The sequence below is a fragment of the Stegostoma tigrinum genome, chromosome 35 (assembly GCF_030684315.1).
Source record: "Stegostoma tigrinum isolate sSteTig4 chromosome 35, sSteTig4.hap1, whole genome shotgun sequence".
Classification (NCBI taxonomy): domain Eukaryota; kingdom Metazoa; phylum Chordata; class Chondrichthyes; order Orectolobiformes; family Stegostomatidae; genus Stegostoma; species Stegostoma tigrinum.
In genome coordinates, this window is record NC_081388.1 from 5,037,625 (window position 1) to 5,060,036 (window position 22,412).

The following is a 22,412-nucleotide window of genomic DNA, read 5'->3' on the forward strand; positions in this document are numbered from 1 at the left end:
TTAACAGCCCCAAAGAGGGAACTCATATTCTATGAGGTTCTGCTGACTGATCTTGTTATAATCAATACAGAAACCACAACCAATCCTGCCCTGTCATAGCATTCCTTCCTAATAAAAAAAAGCATTTTTCAAAAAAAAATCATTTCTCGCATGAAGGCATTCCTGGCTACGCCAGCTTTTATTGCCCATCCCTAATTGCCCAGAAGGCAGTTAAGAGTCAACCACATTGCCTGGAGTCATATGTAGGTCAGACAGGTAAAGATGTCAGTTTCCTTCTCTAAAGGAAATTATTGAAACATATGAGTTTTCCCAACAATCAGCAATAGATTCATAGTCATTATTAGGCCTTAATTTGAAATTTATGTTGAGTTCAAATTCCATCATCATACAAGAGGGTTCAACCATCATTATGCAATCTTTAGTGTTGATACAATATTTTCTGTTGGCAAGAAAATAGAAGATGATGCATTGTTATTAGCTAGTCAGTAAATATTCTGAAGTAGAATGACTAAATCTGAATTCTGTCTGATGGGTCCTTCTGCTAGTTTATTACAATCAAGATATTTATTCCCACATTCTAAGACATAGATATACTCTCCCCAATGACAATTTGAGAGACTGACGTGTTCAAGCGTATTAAATTCTGTTTTTATGAAGCATCGCATCTGCTTTGGACCTTGCATGCTGCTAATCAACACACAAAGTAGTTGTCTTATTTTAGTCGGTGTCTAAACCAGTTTCAAATGGAAGGCACTCTGTTTTAGTTTTGTTCTCAATTTTCCAATCCTCCAAAGCTGACATCTGTGCAATTACTGAAAAATGGGTGATTCTACTAAATTAATTTTGTTACAAATTAGCTCTAAGTACTTAATTCAATGTAAATAAAAGGCATTTTCTGCAGCTAACACAAGTTTATTTGATATGGCTGCCTGACTGTCAGAGCTTACTTTTAATTTACATGATCACCTTCGTCTTTGATTTACTTTACTTTTCTCAGTCTCTTCAGTATTAGGCAAGTTTGTTTTGTTACTCTTAACTGGCCAAAACAGTCAAGTTTTTTGAACAAACAACAAACATCCTGGCAGATCTGTCTTTTGGCAACCCAAGAGGGCCTACCTTATTAGTTGTGTAATTTTGTTATTCAAACATGCATCAAATTGAAAAACACTTCTTGGAGTCCATAACATCTGGCGCTGACTGCCACGCTATTGAAAAATCTAGGGCCATTAGCCATTGTATCATTCCTTTATTTACTAAGTCCTGTGCAGTACAAAATGGAATGTTTTCACTATTTACTGCTCCTAACAATCCAGTCACTGTGCCTATCTGTGACGATAATGGATCCTGGAACACTGAGACTCTAAGGGCCAATCTGTAATTTTCAGTTGTGTGAAAAGTAGACTGGAAACAAAAATACAGAGAAATCAGAATTTACCACTAAGTTTAACATAGGAGGAACTTTCTTTTGTACAAGATGATAGAACTGGCTCTGACTGTAGAGTTAAACAACCATGGTTAACAAAATAAATTGGAGACAGAATCAAGCTTAAAAAAGCAGGTTTATATGAATGCAAGTAAAACTGAACTTCATTTTAAAAATAATGCAATTACAGTTACAGTAATATCAGATACAAAAGGGAACATGAAGAAAACTTGTTGGGACTTTCAAAGCTAACAATATTAATATTTTTATAAATCCACAAAGAGAGAAAGTGAGTGAAAGAATATTGAACAAAATACTATGGCAACTATTTGAGGAATTTGGAGAATTAAAATAAAATTTTTAAAAATCACAAGTAAGAAAATAATGGGACTTGGATCTTCAGATTCCATTTATTTCTCACTTTAGGGTATTGAAGTAATTAGGAGGAAATTGTTGATTAATCAGTCAAAAATTTCCAAATTTCTCCAGTTTCAGAAGTTTGGATTGGAAAATTCAAAACCAAACTCACAGTCATACAGCATGGAAATAGTCCCTTTGACCCAAGCTGTCAATGCTAACCAAGTTTCCTGAACTGAACTACACATTTGCCTGTATTTGGTCCATGCCCCTCTAAACCCTTCCCATCCCTGTACCTGTCCAAATGTCTTTTAAATATTTAACTGTACTCACCTCTACCACTTCCTCTGGCAGTGCATTCCATGTACACACCTCCCCCATGTGAAAAAGTTGCCCTCAGGTCTGTGTTAAATCTTTCTGCTGTCATTTTAAACTTATGCCCTGTAGTTTTGGACTCCCCTATCTGGGAAAAAGACTTTGATTATTCATCTAATTTATGTCTCCCATGATTTAATAAACCACTATGAAATCAACTCTCAGCCTCCTACACTACAGGGAAAAGAATCCCAACCTAGCCAGCCTCTTCTTATAACTCAAATTCTCCAGTTTCAGTAACATCCTTGTAAATCTTTTTTGTACCCTTTCCAGTTTAACAAAATCCTCCCTACAGCAGGGCAACAAGAGTTTATGCAGTACTCCAAGTGTAGCCTTACCGATGTCTTATAAAGCCATAACATGAAATCCACTATTATTGTACTCAACACTCTGACCATTGAAGGCAAGCATGCCAAATGCCTTCTTCACCATCCTGACCAGCTGTGATGCCACTTTCAAGGAGCTATGTACCTGCACCCCTAGGTGTCTCTGTTCCACAGCACTACCCAGGACTTCACCATTAATTGTGTAAATCTACCTTGGTTTATCTTGGTATGTCTTAACAAAATGCAATGTGTAGTCTCTCAGAATCCTCTCCAACAATTTACTCCCCGCTGTCGTCAAACTCACCTATCTGTAGTTCCCTAGCTTTTCCTTGCAGTTTTTCTTAAAAATGGCACAAAATTAATTACCCTCCAGTCTTCTCACTGGAGCAGGTGCAGAGCAGACTCACCAAAATGATATCAATATTTTAAAAAGTTAAATTGTGAGGATAAACCATACAAATTTGATCTATGTTCCATTAATTTCAGAAAGTTAAACAGTTAACTAATTGAAACATTTAAAATGAAGAAGGAACTCATTGGAATAGTTTCCAGAATGAGGTATCATCTTAAAATTACAGCGAGGTCACTTAGGACCAAAATCACCACAAATAGTAGCAGCAACCTGAAACTCCCTCCTCCAAAGTTATGTGGATGCAGAGGTTCAGTTGAAATTTTCAAGAACTGACAGATTTTTGTTAACTTAGGGTAACACTGGGACATGGGAACAGGAGCTGGCCATTCAACTCTTGAAGCCTACTCTGTCATTCTTGATAGTGGCTGGTCATTTACTCAATGCCAAACTCAAAATTTCCTGATTTGAAAAACATCCAGCATTATCTCCCTTATTTGCAACGGTAGTAGATTCGCGAACTTTAGGTACATTTAAGTCGTCATTGGATAAGCATATGGACGTACATGGGATAGTGTAGATTAGATGGGCTTGAAATCGGTATGACAGGTCGGCACAACATCGAGGGCCGAAGGGCCTGTACTGTGCTGTAATGTTCTATGTTCTATGTTTTATGTTCTATTTATGCCAATGTTTTTTGGAAACAGGGCGGCACAGTAGCTCAGTGGTTAGCACTGCAGCCTCACAGCGCCAGGGACTTGGGTTCGGTTCCAGAGACTGTGTGCAGTTTGCATATTCTCCCCGTGTCTGCGTGGGGTTCCTTCAGGTGCTCTGGTTTGCTCTCACAAGATGTGCACGCTAGGTGGATTAGCCATGCGAAACTGCCCGTAGACTTCATGGGTGTGTAGGTTATAGGAGGATGGGTCTGGATGGGATGGTTCAAGGGTGGTGTGGACTTGTTGGGCCGAAGGGCCTGTTTCCACACTGTAGGGATTCTATGATCTATGAAACATGTGAAAAAAAGTGTAATCTCTGGCTATGTGTAAAGAAAAACAAGAGAATATCTGTGCCTTGAACAAACTGTTTAAAAGTTGTAATTATTGAAATGAAAGTGTTGGATGAAATAGTTTCAACTTTGTTGCTGGGCATTTTGTTAATGTTGAAAGGCAAAGATAATAGATCAAAGCTCATTAGACTTAAATAATCATACTTCAACATATCAAAAGATGATAGAAAACTTTAAATATGCCAAACAGAAATGCTCCTACAAATAAAATATGGGCCAGCCATCAACAACTACTGGTTTAATGAAACACAGTAAAGCAGTATCAACTGAGCATTATTGTAAGTTTCAACAAAATTACTTTAATAAACCAAATTCTATAAATATATCAACACAATGAGAGGTCAGAGAAAGATCCCAGTCATTCATTCAAAGCAGCTACTACATTGTCCTTCGTATGACCATCCCTACACTTTAATAGAAGTGCCCCCTCCTAACATAATTAGCCTATCATTAGTCTTAATGTTTTAGTGAATTGACTACATACTTGCTCCTCAATTGCCGCTGTCTCTTTCAGAACCTTAAATACACACCTGTCAGTATATTTGAGATAACAAGGTGTGGAGCTGGATGAACACAGCAGGCCAAGCAACATCAGAGGAACAGGAATGCTGACATTTTTTTGTCTAAACCCTTCTTCAGAAATGGAGGAGGGGAAGGGGTTTTTGAAATAAATAGGGAGAGATGGGGAGGCGGATAGAAGGTGGATAAAGGAGAAGATAGGTGGAGAGGTGGATAGGTGGAGAGTATAACTGTTATCTTTTTTATTACTAAGCTCTACTCTCCATTCTCCCATCCAGCTCTAGCTATGTCTCTAGTTTTTGTTCCAACTCATTTGCAAATTCCCCAAAAGATATTTTGTCCTGACCAATATAATTGGGCAGCATTCAAAAAAAAATTTCAAAAAATACTTCAAGTGCAATTCCTGTTGCAGTAGTACAACTGAATACAAATTTATCACAAAAGAATGCTAGCCTAATAACAACCACATAATCACTATTATTGTAAAAGCGCATTCAGTTCACTAATGTCCTGTTCTTACTACTCTTACCCAACTGGCCAACATGTGACTCCATATACACAGCAATGTGCTTTAACGGCCCACAGGGCAATCAGCGTTGGCAATAAATGCTGCCCTAGCTAACGTTGTCAAACATTGCATGAGCAAATAAAAACAGAAATGAAATTTGTAGAAAAACATTCAGTGGTGATTCATTCACTTCAGGGGCGTACAATCAATTTTGTGAGTGGGATCTGCATTTTTTAAAATGGTGCTAAACTTCACAAAAACTCACATTACGTTGAACGCAATGCACATTTAAAAATCCACAATCTTTTGTGTCAGTCATGCAAACTTCAACAAGTTGTATTGAAAGAGACCTGAGTAACCAATTGGAAGCTCCAGGGATCATTGCTTATAAAATATCAAAACCAAGTTGTTAAGCCAAGTCAAAGTAACTAAGGATATAAATTCCTCTTTCTACTACTTTAAAAATAGATAATTTGATAACAACATTATTAATTCAACTTAATTTAGTTGGAAAGAAGGTAGTTAAGACAAAGGGTCTAAAATTGAATATCCCCTGACAATGTTTGTAGGGATGGAATGCATAATAAGCCCATACTCTTTCCTTCCAAAGCAGACAAATGCAAATTTCTATTCATGTCTTCTATCTGTTACCATGTGTGTAGTGTGCGGCCAGCATTAAACACGTTGCTGAGTGATTGTATTCCTCAGTAGAGGAATAACACAGATCCTGAAAATGAAATATAAATAGAAATGCCAGCTGCAACAACATCTATGTTCCCAAACACTATTGAGTGCACACTCCCAACTCTCTGACAAAACAGCAGGAAAAACTATATTCAGAGGCACTTGAAATAGAAGAATTCTAAAACAAAAGAAAAGCCCACCAATCAACCAATGAAGTAAAAACTACCCATTGCTTTGCATTCAACATCATGTTATCATTGATAAAAAATCAAAACAATTGTGAGAACAGTTCATCTTTTGTGCTCCTGACTTTCGATACAGAAATGTGGTTTTCCTATCTAGTCCCAACCAGAGTTGTGCCAAGCTGTCTTTTATGAATGTGTGTAGCATTTGGTGTAAAGGAGATTATAGCATTCGTTTAGCAGTGGTGACTGTATTCCTCAGTCTTATGGAAATTGAAAATAATTTCAAATAAACAAAATAATACATATTAATTAATACAACATACCAGTTGTAATTATTTGTCGTCCTAAAGCAAACATGGAAAATATAATTTATTTTCAGGAATGGAGTTTAACAAAATGCCTACTTGTAACTTGATTTGTCTAATTTATTCCCCGGCAGACTACATCACATTTTCATCATTTTGTTAAAGTATAAACAGATGTAGCAAACTTCTTTCTTTGTTCATAACAAAACCTGGTGTGTATTAATTTTGCATTCCAAATTATAGTGAATTGACTAGGTAAATGGGCTTTCATGGTTTATTTAGATTCTTAAGGTGCACTTTTTCCAACTGAGTCGACAATATACTGATGAAACAATCCACTTTTGTAAGAAAAGTATAAAAATCATCTGCACCTGAGAAAATTAGAAACTGAATGGGGTCGAACACCAAAGAAATATCTAAGGCTACAGGTGTATAAGTTATTAAAAGCAAAGCAATTCAAAATGCACAGTTCTGATTTCCATATTATAGAAACACTGATGAAAGTGCAAAAAGATTTACAAGGAAGATAATAGGAACTGCAGACACAGGAGAATCTGAGATAACAAGGTGGATCATCCAGCTCTACACCTTGTTATCTTACAAGGAAGATATCTGTGAGATGATAGCTATTGGGAAAGATTAACAGGTTAGATTCTTTCTAAAGAGGTGGAAGTGAACTGACAGAGGTCTTCAAAATTATGAATGCTTCACACAGGGTTGATGTGAAGACAAAGATGGAATTCTCCCATACCCTCAACAACGTGGGCAACGGCAAATCAGACAGGAAAATATAGTGAGATTGGAAAACCTAGATTCTTGGTAAGAAAAAAAATCAAATTTTCTATTCAAGGTTTGAAGAGAGACAAGAATCCGACTAGTGAGCAATGAGAGGTGCATCTGTATGCGTTAACATTTCAATATTACGTCAGAACACAGTTTTCACTCTGAAACAATAAACTGAAATGGAAGCTGAACTGAAAACCAGAAGTTTGCAACTGCAGTCAAACATTACATATTGTTGAGCTGTGCATTACAATGTTTGGAAGCAGGGGCAATTCAATACTTAACAGCTCCGAAAATCTTTCAAGTTAAGGAAATTTTTCGACAAAGTTCCTCATAGTAGACTGGTTAGCAAGGTCAGATTACGTAGAATACATGGATACAGAACAGGCTCAAAGATAGAAGACAGAGGATGTGGCTAGGGCTGGAGAGTTTGAGCCACATGGAAAGGCTGAATTGGCTGGGACTATTTTCCCTGGAGTGTCGGAGCCTGAGGGATGACCTTATACAGGTTTATAAAGTCATGAAGGGTAAGGACAGGATAAATTGATGAGGTCTTTTTCCTGGGGTGGGGGAGTCAAAAACTAGAGGACATAGGCTTAAGGTGAGAGGGGAAAAAACTTAAAAGGACCACAGGGCCAATCTTTTCACAGAGAGGATGGCGCGTGCATGGAATGACCTGCCAGAGGAAGCGGTGAAGGTAGGTACAATTACAACATTTAAAAGGCATCAGGACGGGCATTTGAATAGGAAGAGTTTAGAGGGACATGGGCTAACTGCTTGCAAATGGGACTAGATTAATTCAGAATATCTGGTTGACATGGACGAGTTGGACTGAACGGTCCATTTCCGCGCTGATGACAACAGTCTTCTGATTGGTTGAGTTGCAGGATGTTAAAAAGATGCAAGTGTCAAGTGCATCACAGTGTAAGAAACTTCCAGAGGCTACAGCCAGAAAGTGTCCATCTCTCACCCATGTCAAGAAAAGACAAAAAAGCGATGAAAGCTTAAAGAAACCATGAAATCAAAGGACAGCTATCATCTTTTAGATAACATAGCATAATCATTGGAAAAATTAAAAGGGCTACTAGAAAAATAACTTTCTACTTAGTGGTTTTGAGTTTTGACCTTGTGAATTTTGGTCTTTTTTTCTATTTGTAGTGTTTTTGTTGAACATTTATTTTTTGTCTTAATTATGATTAAATGCCTGTGTATTTGGGGTTTTAATGCGGTATAGTTTGGGTTGCATAAATTAGATATCCTTTCTTTTCCTTGCTCATTAAACTAGTATGTTACAACTTTTTTTTTCTGTTCCTGAAGACATCTAATATTATTTTTTTGTCCTGAATAGCAGTCAGGCAAGCCAATTATTTTGGTGGCTTCATTCAGATTTTATAAATTTATACATTTTGTGACAGCATGTGGCACAATAGTAAATGATTATCAATGCACTCTTCCCATTAAAGTTGTGACAATTACTTTTTCTCCTTCATTTATGTATCAGCAGCTTATCCCCAAACATAAAATTTGCTTCAACTCAATGGCCAAGTCTCAAAGTCTAAGGGAATGATCCTCAGTCAAATCAAAGCAATCTGACGTCACTGCTATTAGCCAGGGGTAGTGCCTGATCTCAGTTCTGGGGCATGTTCATGGCCACTCAGCTGTTTGGGGTGGTCAGGGGTTCTGCAGCACTACTGACCAGAGAGTGGGTCATGATTAATCTTGCAAGACCAGTGTAACCACTTAAGGGATCAGAGGTGAGCTGGTTAAGGAGCTGCATGGATATCAGTCAAGTGTCTGGTTACTCATCAATCAGGGCCGTCCTTCTAAGTCAATTGGTGGAGGGCGGTGGGAAGGATTGGTTACATTCAGTTCTGGAGATCTGGTGCATCTCTTTCAAACTGCCTGCAATACAACTACAGAGCCAAAGTAACATTTTTTTAATCTAACTGGCTCCTTCCAAGAATTCACTGCAGACCTGTAGTATCTCTCAATCCTTAATCCACAAGCATATCAAAACTGTTATCAATGAAATTTGTGACAGATCACAATGCTTAATCTTGTTGCCCCACGACAAAGTCAGTATTGCAACCCGGGCAGGTGGCTTTGCCAACATAACTGACTTCACAGTGCTGGGAGGTAAACATTGTATAGACATTGTGTTGAAAGTGTCGTATCATAATGAGGCTTACGTCTTCAACAGGAATGGGTTAAATTTCACCAATATACAAATCACCTGTTATCAACAGTACCACATTTCAGAAGTCTGCACTACGTACTCAGGAAGCCACCGTGGTGCCTATATCCTTGATAACACTCATGTGTTTTCTTCATTTAGAGGGCCAGATGCCTTACAAGATTGTTATCAGGATTCACGGCTACCCTCTGTAACAATGACTGTGATTCCATATTGCAATCCTCTGATTGAGGATGAAGTAGATATAATGCAACCCATTCTTCCACAAGGGCCATCTGGAGCAGACAAAGTTTCCACTTGCAAAAAATCCGAAAGTGAGACCCATAAATGCAAGATAGGAACTAATGAATTGAAAAGGGAAAATAAGGAGAAACCCCTTCAGAGTGCCTAGAATGTGGAACATGCCACCACAGGATTTGATCAGGTAAATTATATAGCCAAATTTGCACCAAAATAGGTGGGTCAGTAAGTTGCAATAACAAAATAAGAATTTACAAGTGGATATAAATAGGTGAATAAGCCAAAATTCAGCTGATGATGTTTAAAGTGGACAAGTGTGAAGTTATCCATTTTATTCAGAACAGTAGAATGCTTCAGTGTATAGCGACCTGGGTGTCCTCATGTATGAATCACAAAAATCTGGTATGCAGCTACAGCAGATAGTAAGGAAGGAAAATGGAATTTTGGTATTATTGCTAAAGAAATAGAGTATAAAAGTGTGTTCATGTCCCATCTGCTCCAGGCTTGTGTAGTAACATCTCTGAAAAGTTTGATTAAAAACATCCAAAAGTAGGGAAGTGTTGTCGTAACTGTATAAGGCATTAGTGAGATCACATCTGGAATATTGAGTACAGTTTTATCCCCTTCCTTGAGGAGGTAGGTAGTTGTACTGGAGGCAGTTTGAAAGAGATGCACCAGATTGTACTAGTTTAGGCCTAGTTTAGAGAATTGAGAGGAGATCTAATTGAGATAAATAAGATACTAAAGAGGATTGACAAAGTAGATGTAGAAAGGCTGTTTTCACCAGTGGGGCAATCTAGAATAAGAGTTTTAGAATAAGGGGTGACAGATTTAAGACAAAGATGAGGAGACATTAGTTCTTTCAAAGGGTCATGAATCTGTGGAATTCACTGCGCCAGTGTGTGGTGAATGCTGGGACATCATAAATTTAAGGAGAAGATAGCTGTATTTTGTAAATAGTAATGGGGAGTAATAGTAGTAGTAAAATGTTGCAGGGAGTAGGTAGGAAAGTGGAGTTGAGGCCAGGATGAGATAAGCCATGATTGCATTGAATGGTGAAGCAGGCCTGAAGGACTGAATTTCCTGCTCCTGCTCCTGAAGCTCTTAAATGGCTTAGATGCATTCAAAAGGGAACTTGATTACTCAAGAAGGCTGAGAAGAGATAAAAAGAATGACCTATGTGAAATATAAAGATTAGCTCAAAAACAACCTGTTTCAATATTTACTGCATTTCAAGCTCGAAACAACTAGCTGTTTCATGCTGCCAAAGAGCAGCATTTTCCATAACAGGATGCTGTTGCCAAGTCAAGGGCATTTTACCTACCACACAAACAAATTTTGTGGTACATGAATTTTAGTTCCAGCGTGATGCCTCATAGGTAGGGTGCATGTCTGAATGGCTGGTAAATTGTATCAAACAGCACATTCCCGTAATTATTTCTAATAGGCCTTATTCAACATTATTCAACCACTCCATTTTCCAAAACTCAGAATATAATTTCCAAAGATGGGGATTTTTGAAATTGGATGGCACTGGGTGAACAATACTGAGTGTGCTTAGAATTACACTAGCAACCAATTTAAGACGGGTTGTAATGTGGATTCAGTTACGTTTGCTAGAAGCTACATATTTTCGTACATAATGATCTGTCTGTGTATAAAAAAGGACCATGTCCAGGTAATATGATCTTTCTGAAGTAAAATGTTGGTGGCAATAGTTTCCTGGAACATTTGCCATAGCATTGCCTTGATAATCAGAGTCAACTTGTCAACTAATCAGCACCCATTCTTCAAGCAGTACAAATTGCTGCACCTTTTGAAATTTGTCATTTTTGCATTTGAACATCAGGCTAAAAACCCCAACAGCACATTTATTTTTTCAGGAAAACTCAATGTTAGTTATTGTTTTACTACTCTCATATTGTCTGCAGGATATCCCACCAAGCATGATGGAAGCTGTCTTTTCAGTGTGCATGATGTGGCAGTGACAGTGTTGGACTGGGGTGAACAGTCACAAGTCACATGATACCAAGTTGTAGTCCAACAGGTTTATTTGAAATCACATGATCACACTGCATCAGACAAAGGGATTGTGCTCCAAAAGCTTGTGTGTTTTCAAATAAATCTATTGCACAATAATCTGGTGTTGCGTGACTTCTGACTTTCTTCAATGGCCAGTGATGGGTTTATAACAATAATAAAAGGTTTTGTCTTTTTGAATTACTTCTCTGTACATGAAATATGTATTAGTTAATTCTCAGTGACACTTCCTGACAAAATATCATGTTTTACTTTATAATGGCTAGATCATAATCCCAATGTATGCGTGTGAAATGACAAACTTATTATCACAGTGGTGAAACTTGTATGTATTTAAAGCAATACAAGCCAGGTGTGAACAACTGAACAAAGGATGAAGACATTTAATTAGAGTACTTGGTTAACTGTGCTGCAATTGAAAGTTTCAGGCTGCAACTTAGCACCTCATCCATATTTACTGGCTGACCCCTGGTGCATTTTCTTGTAATGTACCTTAATACCACTGTATGACAACAATGCATGTTCATACTGTGCCTTTAACGTAATAAAACATCTAAAGTAAAGAAAAACTTAACACTGAGTTATATTAGATCAGTTGGTCAAACATTTAGTCAAAGTGGTAGGTTTAGGAACCACTGTAAAGAAGAAAGATGAGATAGGTGCTGAGCTTTAGGCAGGACCTTCAAAGTTTACAGCTTCAGCAAAAATGTTGTGATAGTAAAAATTTGGGGATGCTCAAGAATCCAGAACTAGGTATAGGTATTTTGGAGAAATACAGGACTGGATAAGATTGAAAAGATAAGGAGGGGTAAAGAAAAGAATCTTAAAAATGACGTAACGCTTAATTCTGATCATTTAGATCAGTGAGGACAGAACAGCAGTCATTTGTGCAAGTACGAACAAGTAACAAAATTGTAGACAATCAAAGTTTGGGGTGGAATCTGGAAGGCTGACCAGGAGTACAACAGAATACTTCAAACTAAAAGTAACAAAGGAATGGTGAAGTATTCAACAGTGGATTAGCTGAGGCACAGTGGAGTAGGATGATGTTAGAAGGATGGAAATAGACAGTCTGAGTGATGGCATGAATATGTAGATAGAATTTTATCTTGGGCTCAAATATAACACCAAATCTGAAAATGGTCTGGTTCAGCCTTGGTCAGTTGCCAGGGAGTTGGCAGTTAAAGAACAGATTTTGTGAAAAGCAGGTCACTGGAGGCAGTGGATTCACTCTTTCCCAAACTAATTCTGGAAATTCTGATCATCTAGTATTCGATGTCAGAAATGCAGTTTCATAATCTGGTGGCAGTGGGGGAATCAAGACAGAGAGGTGCTGAAGACATGGATCTGGGTGTTGCTAAAGTGAAAATTGATGCTGTAATTTGGAAAAATGGTAGCATGGGGTAACATGGATACAAGAGATAGTAGGGAATAATGTTATACGCTTGGGAGATACACAGGTGTTGGTGAAGTAGCAAGAAATTAAACCATTTTAAACGACATTCTTGTTCCAGTTTAGATGGGTAAGAATGGGATTAGGCATGTGAAGTCCTACCTAGCTGAGTGACAATGGAGCAGTATTAGAGAAGGATGGCTAGTCAACCACTTAAAAAGATTCAGACAAGTCTAGAAAGACAAGGAGGGGTAGTACCACTGTCACAGTCATATAGGCTGTCATTTACAATAAACACATAACAAAATATAGAACTTGGAGAATTACATCTCCAGTTAACAGATTCAGATCTTTCACAACATATTGCTGTTTGGTCAAAAACTGCACGAATTGGAATGAATGTCTTAACACCCTCAAAGTGTATCAATAAGATAGCCTAGACCTTAACTTTTTAGTTTGTTAAAAGGCAAGTGTAGGGTGCTGAGTTCCAGATGTGATTAGGCTTTAAGCAAAACACACATTATTCTTATGATGCAGTTAAAATAAAAATTTTAAAATTTACGTAAATTTAACCCAATTGAAATACCTAATAATATTATTTACTACTAATTATCAATGACTCCAATGTAGCAGCATTCCACAAACACACCCTTGGCAAAGGCAAATTCAGCAAAAAAGATCTTCCTCATGTACTATCTCCCTTTCAGACCATGAAAATGAATGAATGATTTATGGTCACGCGTATTTTACAGTAAAACACGATAAAATAAAGTGAAAAGCTTTCATTTGGCGGCATAATTCGGCGCCATTTTGATAGTTTAAGAATAAGCAAAAATGAAAAGATACCACTTAAGAGAAGTCCATCTACAGTAGAGTTGTGATCTTGCTCAGTATCACCATCACTTTGCCAAACCCAACTAATGTCAAAGTCGTTGATCTTCAGATGCCATCTTTTGCCACTGGGCTGATTCACCTTTGCTGCCACCTGCACACCATCAGAGATTCGCCTTGTCGATGTTGCCGTGGTGCCCACTTGTCATCGCTTCATCATTGCCAACAGCAGCAGACCTACCCAATGATGAAGTCACCGATCCTCAAGCACCATCTTTCACTGCTGGGCCTACCTCGCTAACGTTGCCTCAGGATTTGCTCTCTTCCACGTTGGACTTGCTCTCCACCATTCTGGGTTCATTTTCCTCCACACTAAGTTTCTTTCTCCTCAATGTTGGGCTTGTTCTCCCCTCTGCACTGGGCTCACTCTCTTTCCCCATGAATCTTGCTGCTGCCGATGCTGGGAGGAGCCGACCCTGTTGCCAATACTGCCGCACGTGCTCAGGAGGCCAGCCCTGCTCTTAGCCTGAAGATGTTGAGAAACAGCAAGAAAAAGAGCAAAAGTAAACTGAAAAATGAAGAAACAAAGAAAGTAGACCCAGTAGCGGATGAGCCCTGGACCAGGAGCTTGAATGCAGGGCTGCTTACTCTGTTGCCATCTTGGGAGTACATATTTTAGGTGCACCAAAATAAATAATTTGGCAGCAAAGAGAGAATTCACAGCTGTTTTGCTGCAGCAGAGAGACAGCTATATCTATCAGCTTTGCCTGCCAACTCTAAACTTGAAATGAAAGCAAAACTGGTTTGTGTGAGCCTGACTCAACCAACTCATGCTTCTTTTGCCTAAATTAGAAAAAAAAACACTTTGGGAGCTCAAAGCTGTTTATCCATCGCTTCTAAAGCAGACATTCTTCACCACTGTGGCAAAACCTCTCTGCAAGAGAAACAGCATAGAACAAATTTCTCTTAAAGGCACAGTTACATCACAATGCACTTCAAACTTTGGCATTGAACAATGCAGTACTTTAAGACTACTTTGGATTCAACAAAATGTAATACTTGAACTCAGACATATAGGAGTACATTTTCATTACTTGATTCCAACTGAATGAGCATTGTGTTTCTATTCGTATTCATACAGTCTTAGAGATAAAAAGCATTGAAACAGACACTTTGGTCTAACTTGTCCATGCCAACATGATATCCTATATAAATCTAATCCCATTTTCCAGCATATGGCCCATGTGCCTCTAAACCCTTCCTATTCATACACCCATCCAGATTCTTTTAAACGTTGTAATCGTACTGACATCCACCACTTCCTCTGGCAGCTCATCTCATACACGCACCACCCTCTGCGTGAAAAGGTTGCCTCTTAGGTCCCTTTTATATTGCTCCCCTCTCACCTTAAACCTATGCCCTCTAGTTTTGGAGATCCCACCTGGGGAAATGACCTTGTCTATTTACTCTATATCCATGCCCCTCATGATTTTATAATCCTCTATAAGGTCACCCCGCAGCCCCGGCACTCCAGGCAAAATGGCCCCAGCCTATTCAGCCTCTCTCTATAGCTTAAAGCGTCCAACCCTGGCATCATCCTTGTAAATCTTTTCTGAATCCTTTACTATAGGAAGAATGTTATGAAACTAGAAATAGGCAGAATTTCATGCAATATTCCAAAAATGGCCCAACCAATGTCCTGTATAGCCACAAAATTACCTCCCAACTCCTATACCCAATGCACTGAACAATAAAGGCAAGAGTACCAAATACCTTCTTCACTATCCTATTTACCTGCAACTCCTCTTTCAAGGAACTCTGAACCTGCACTCCAGGTCCCTTTGTTTAGCAACATTCCACTGAACCGTACCTTTAAATGTATGAGTCCTGCCCCGATTTTTCTTTCCAAAACGCAGCACCTCACATTTATCTAAATTAAATTCCATCTGCCACTCCTCGCCCATTGACCCATCCGATCAATATCCTGCTGTACTCTGAGGTAAATCATTCTGAAAAAAAAAATTCAGAACACCTACCCAGGCACTCTGTAACAATTTGGTGATTCTGTGACATGTTCCATAATTAATTACCCATTTGAAATTGCTAACATTTTTTTATATACAGTAATTACTTTAAAATTCTAACTACAGGGCAAAACAACTGGAGAGTTCAGACTGAAGTAAAACATGAATATGAAATTTTGTAAGAAATTTGCACATTCAAATAGATTTTAAAAAGTGATGAATAGTTACAACCTGTTAACAGCACTGAGGTAGATGCTCAGATCAATTAACATATGCCAATTGATGTATACTGAGAATTTCTGCCGATGTGCATTTTATAACTTCAATGCTTTGGGAATTGTCCACGCAAGAGCAGTTGGTTAAAGTGATAGATGTGGAAAATAGCAACTGTCAATAGTTAAGAAAAGGATACAAAATACACTTTCTGTGGTAGGTTTAGCATGTTGTGATGATTAAACCATTTTTATTACATCAATCATTAGGTAATGCCTTTTAACCTTCATTGCAAAGTACTTCCTGCTCTGTATCTGTTGCATTCACAGTGATGGGAGCCTTATGGATATGTGAAATTGGCATCCTATTGCACAACTAAGATGCCATTTTCATTTAACACAAAGTCATGGACATCTTGCCCAATGTCCTATCTGCCAGTGAAACCTAAATTGGTCTCTCAGGGTCACTGAAACAGTACTGAGAGGGGCTCTCAACTGCACGCAATTAGATCCACACGTTGTTTGGATTTCCAGGAGAGTTTCTAGCTACGTGATTGCTTCCTTTTCACTGATTTCTTCTGTCCCACTCTGATAAGATTTGTTCATCTGTTTGGTTTGTTTATTACAGCTTCAGTTGGAGGAAAAGTTCCAACAGTTTCAACAACCAGTAGCAGGTGGGCCGATCACAAGATAACAGATGAAGGCGCTGCTTGTAGCTGGTCATGTCCTGCAAACAGAGTGTACAGGCACAGAGTCATCTTCCATCATTTATCTGAGACACTGCACTCGTCAATATCTCCAAGCAAGTTGTTGCAAACATCTGCTCCTACTATCTGATGAATCATGGATCAATGGAGCTACAGTTATTTTATATCTTTGCTGCTGGATCCTTCCAGCCTGCTAGATGGAACATCTTTCTCCATTGCCAGACTGCAGCAGATAGCTGTCTGAGTTAAAGAGGTGACCAATGTCCTCTGGACTGGGCAGTGTATGACTTTTTTTATTCATTCACATGATGAGTATGTCACTGACCAGGCAGCATTTATTGTTCGTCCCTAATTGACCAGAGGGCAGTTAAGAATCAACCACATTGCTGTGGGTGGAGTCACATGTAGGCCAGATCAGGTAAGGTTGACAGTGTCGTTCCCTAAGTGAACTAGATGGGCTTTTCCGACAATCAACAGTGGATTTGCAGTCATCATGAGATTCTTAATTCCAGATATTTATTGAATTCAAATTCCGCCATTTGCCATGATGGCATTTGAACACAGGACCCAGAATGTTATCTGGGTCTCTAGATTAACAGTTTAGCAATAATACCACAAAGCCATCGCTTCCTTTTCTCCCCGAATTCAATGGTTAACTCAAGAGAACAGGATTTGCAGACGTATTTGGCTTCCCTTGCATCCAGGTTGGGATTGACCACAGAGATACTGCCACGGGGCCAAACCCAGAACATGAGCCCAATGCATTTGTGAACAGGAAGGTCAGCACTTTGCCACATAAACAGAATTGAGACAATTAGTAGCCAGGCAGTTGTTGCAATGTATTTTTTTTCCTGCAAAACAATTTAGTTCGATCTTTCTTCTCATGCAACAGGATAGCTGTTGGGGTTGAGACAGCCCCTACACACCTGTCCATCATGTACTCCCCCAAAGACTAAATATGATTGAGCAATGCAGGGGAAACCCAAGTCACTGAGATAATTATCAAGCACGTCATGGGGCTTCTGAATTAGAAATCTGGAAATCCAAACAGATCTTTTCTATAAGGAGTCACCCACATTAAAGCAGTATGCGGCATCTTTGCCCTATCATTCAGGAGGAAAGAAAGGAATAACAGCAGTTTTCTATAGATGGAAGGTGTGAAAATAGATAAGTCCTCTGGGCCATTTGGGATGTCTCCTAGGATTATCTGGGAAGCTAGGGAGGAGATAACAGAGCCTTTGGCTTTGATCTTTATGTCATCATTGTGTTCAGGAATAGTCCAGAAGACTGGTGGACAGTAAATGTTGTCCCCTTGTTCAAGGAGAGGAGGGATAATCCTGCTAATTACAGACCAGTGAGCCTTACTTCAGTTGTGGGTAAAGTGTTGGAAAGGATTATAAGAGATAGGATTTATAATCACCAAGAAAGGAATAATTTGATTAGGGATAGTCAACACGGTTTTGTGAAGGGTTGGTCATGCCTCACAAACCTTGTTGAGTTCTTTGAGAAGGTGACCAAACAGGTGGATGAGGGTAAAGCAGTTGATGTGGTGTATACGGATTTTAGTAAAGCGTTTGATAAGGTTCCCCACAGTAGGTTTTTGCATAAAATAGGGAGTCATGGGATTGAGGGTGATTTAGCAGTTTGGATCAAAAATTGGCGAGTTGGAAGAAGGCAGACAGTGGTGGTTGATGGGAAATGTTCATCCTGGAGCTCAGTTACTACTGGTGCACCACAAGGATCTGTTTTGGGGTCACTGCTGTTTGTCATTTTCATAAATGACCTGGATGAGGGTGTGGAAGGATTGGTTAGTAAATTTGAGGATGACACTAAAGTTGGTGGAGTTGTGGATAGTGCAGAAGGATGTTGCAGGTTACAGAGGGACATAGATAAGCTGCAGAGCTGGGCTGAGAGGTGGCAAATGGAGTTTAATGCGGAGAAGTGTGAGGTGATTCACTTTGGAAGGAGTAACAGGAATACAGAGTACTGGGCTAATGGTAAGATTCTTGATAGTGTGGATGAGCAGAGAGATTTCGGTGTCCATGTGCATAGATACCTGAAAGTTGCCACCCAGGTTGATAGGGTTGTTAAGAAGGCGTACGGTGTTAGGTTTTATTGGTAGAGGGATTGAGTTTCGGAGCCATGAGGTCATGTTGCAGCTGGACAAAACTCTGGTGCGGCCGCACTTGGAGTATTGCGTACAGTTCTGCTCACCACATTATAGAAAGTATGTGAGAGCGTTGGAAAGGGTGCAGAGGAGATTTACCAGGATGTTCCCTGGTATTGAGGAACTGCTGAGAGACTTGAGGCTGTATTCGTTTTCGAGAAGAAGGTTAAGAGGTGACCTAATAGAGGCATACAAGATGATCAGAGGATTAGGTAGGGTGGACAGTTACAGCCTTTTTCATTGGATGGTGATGGCTAGCACGAGGGAACATAGCTTTAAATTGAGGGGTGATAGATATAGGACAGATGTCAGAAGTAGGTTCTTTACTCAGAGTAGTAAGGGCGTGGAATGTCCTGTCTGCAACAGTAGTATACTCGCCAAGTTTAAGGGCATTTAATTGGTCATTGGATAAACATATGGATAATAATGGAACAGTGTAGGTTAGGCGGGCTTCAGTTTGGTTTCACAGATTGGTGCAACATCGATGGCCGAAGGGCCTGTACTGTGCTGTAATGTTCTATGTTCTATGGAGATGAAAGGGTGAGCAATGAAGAAAGCCACCCAGTACCTTCTGACAAGAGATGTGACAGACATATTAATCACTTAGTGGTTTTCTGCACTAACTGTTCTTACATCTTTCATTATGTTCATTGTCCAATAAAGAGCATTCAAACAACTTGTGTATTAATGCCATATTATCAATGTATGATCAAATGCCGTGTTTGCCTTTTTTAGAACATCACTTTGCTTCTCTTTATGATGGCCTCCCAGTGACTTGAGCAGGGTTGATAGAATGTTTTGTTCTCTATTAAGATGCCCATGGCCAATGAACTTTAATGAGCTTGGGAGACTACAGTCACCGACAACAGTCGGCCCCACCTACTCACTGGCACTGTGTTGGATATTAATTGAAACAGTAGCAAAAGAGCATATGTTAGATAGTATTGCGCACAACTTATGCACACTGCTTGCATGAAAGCAGACTGCAAAGTATGAGTTAACAAGGCGTAGAGTTAGATGAACACAGCAGGCCAAGCAGCATCAGAGGAGCAGGAAAGCTGACGTTTCGGGTCTGGACCCTTCTTCAGAAATGAAGAAGGATCCAGACCTGAAACATCAGCTTTTCTGCTCCTCTGATGCTGCTTGGCCTGCTGTCTTCATCCAGCTCTACACCTTGTATCTCAGATTCTCCAGCATCGGCAGTTCCCACCACCTCAGCAAAATATGAGTGATTCTTTGGAAGTGCTGAACTACACTGTGTCTCCAAGGTTACACCCAGAAGCTGCAAAGACTATTGACATGGACTAATGTGAGAGCTTAACTGCAGTATCTCTAAAGATGGCAATACTGTATAACACAGGTTGCAGACTGCAAACATCACAGAAAATGGTAGCTCATCAACTAGAAACTCCTCCTCCATGCTCTCTGCTATGGTCTTGAAACTCCTTACACTATTTTATACACCTGGTTTGGAAAGGTAAGCTATTTGATTTCAAAAGCTGAATGGGTTCAGGAGTCCTAAAATTTGTTCCTACTTATTGAGCTAAAGGAGGATCACTGAACCTCCACAAACCAGCTTTTTGCCATCGATTCATATTGCTGCAAGTTATTGCTGGGTTTTTCCACCTGCCAGCACCTAAACTACTTAACTATGAGAAATGCTAAATATCTGTGTTGATGTGTGGGAGTGATGGAGTGCCTGATGGTGCATTGTCAGGAGAACTGTCTTCTTTTTAACAGTCTTCTTCAGGAAACTCTTGCTAAGCAGGCCTAGAAGAAAGGAAGAAAAAAAAGAGTGAGGATGATACTGAACTTTTGCACGTGATGATCTTTAGCAATTTCTTGTAGTTGTGAAACATACTGTATGTTTCCTAAGGTGAATAGAGTTACAATATCAAGTAAGCTGCCACCTTCACCTTCTCTAGTATTTATAATTCACCTATACAGTGATTGCCAGTCTTTTCCTGCTTTGCTTGGGTGAGATTTAAAATGTTAGCTATGATATTATATACTATTCTGTTGTGTAAAAAGAGTCAGCATGAGTGGGGTTCAAAAGAAGAGCTGTATGCAGTTTGAGAAGGAGCAAAATGGAATGAGGATGGGAGTAGTGAATGAATGGGAAGTCAAGTAGATAGAATGCTAATATAAGTAAACAATGCTGAGTGCTCATTGTACAATGCCAAAGTGCGAAAAGAGCAGAGAAAGAGGTGAGTGATAATTGGAACTGCAGATGCTGGAAAATCCAAGATAACAGAGTGTGGAGCTGGATGAACACAGCAGGCCAAGCAGCATCTCAGGAGCACAAAAGCTGACGTTTCGGACCTAGACCCTTCATCAGAGAGGGGGATGGGGAGAGGGAACTGGAATAAATAGGGACAGAGGGGGAGGCGGACCGAAGATGGTGAGAAAAGAAGATAGGTAGAGACCTATACTCTCCTCTCTACCTATCTTCTTTTCTCTCCATCTTGGGTCCGCCTCCCCCTCTCTCCCTATTTATTCCAGAACCCTCTCCCCATCCCCCTCTCTGATGAAGGGTCTAGGCCCGAAACGTCAGCTTTTGTGCTCCTGAGATGCTGCTTGGCCTGCTGTGTTCATCCAGCTCCACACACTGTTATATTAGAAAGAGGTGAGTGTTTGGAATGCTGGGGAAGGAGGCGGAAGTATTGTCAGATTGTTAAAAGATATGAAGAACTATACTCACCCTTGTTGCTCCAAGTTCAATAAATCTCTTCCTACAATGAAATCAGATCCTGGGGGTGACATTGCTGGCACCTTCCTCAACAGCATCCTTTATCTATGCATGATAGTGTCCTGAGAGAAAGTCTTGTGGCAGCTAGGGAACAGTATCCCTCTCTTATGTATTTCACCACGAAGACCACGAAGAGGTATTTGAAAAGCCTGTTAGCAATTCTAAAATTCATTAAAAATGAAAAATTGCTTTAAGTGGCACATTCCTGCCTTAAACAAGCCTTGGCATACTTTCCAGAAATTGTGCTGAGAAAATGGGTGCGCCAGGAAGAAAGCAGTCAAAACACAAAGGCAGCCTTTCAATCACACTAAAATATGACCCTGTATTTTATAATCACATGGATCTAACAGTAGCAAATGGGGGCTTTTGTTTAGGAAACTACAGACAAAGATAGTGAATGAATTTTTAAAAAATATTTTGAGCAATATGCTTGATTTTGTTCCTTTCTTTGTATTTATAATGTTTGTGCATCAGTGATCACTGGATATTCAAATATTTCAGGTTGATGACGAAAACTTAGCAAACTGAAACATTAGCTCTTTCTTTCTCTCCAAAGAAATATCTAGAACATTTCTTGACTCAAATTTATTTCAGATTTCCAACATCTACAACATTTGTTTCTGATTGGTATTTTTGTTTGATTTCAGACAATTAAAATGTATCATGTCAGAAAGTAGCACTTATAAGTAGCAACAGAATACAGGCATTGATTGTGATCTGATTTTCATAGTTTTGATATTGAAATTAGACTTTCCTATTATCATCACTAACTATCATTATGATCTTCCTAACTACTTATGCGGAATTCATAAAAACCAAAAGAACTGCAGATGCTGTAGATCAGGAACAAAAACAAAATTGCTGGAAAAGCTCAGCATGTCTAGCAGCATCTGTGAACTATAAAATAGAGTTAACGTTTTGGGTCCGGTGACCCTCCCTCAGTTCTGAGGAAAGTTCACCAGACCCAAAACGTTA

General features: G+C 39.3%; 1 protein-coding gene across 11 annotated transcripts in view; it reads right to left on the minus strand.

Annotated features, from left to right (window-relative positions):
* Positions 1-22,412, minus strand: part of pbx4 (pre-B-cell leukemia transcription factor 4) — a 472,408-nt gene that overhangs the window by 54,438 nt on the left and 395,558 nt on the right. The window lies entirely within an intron of this gene.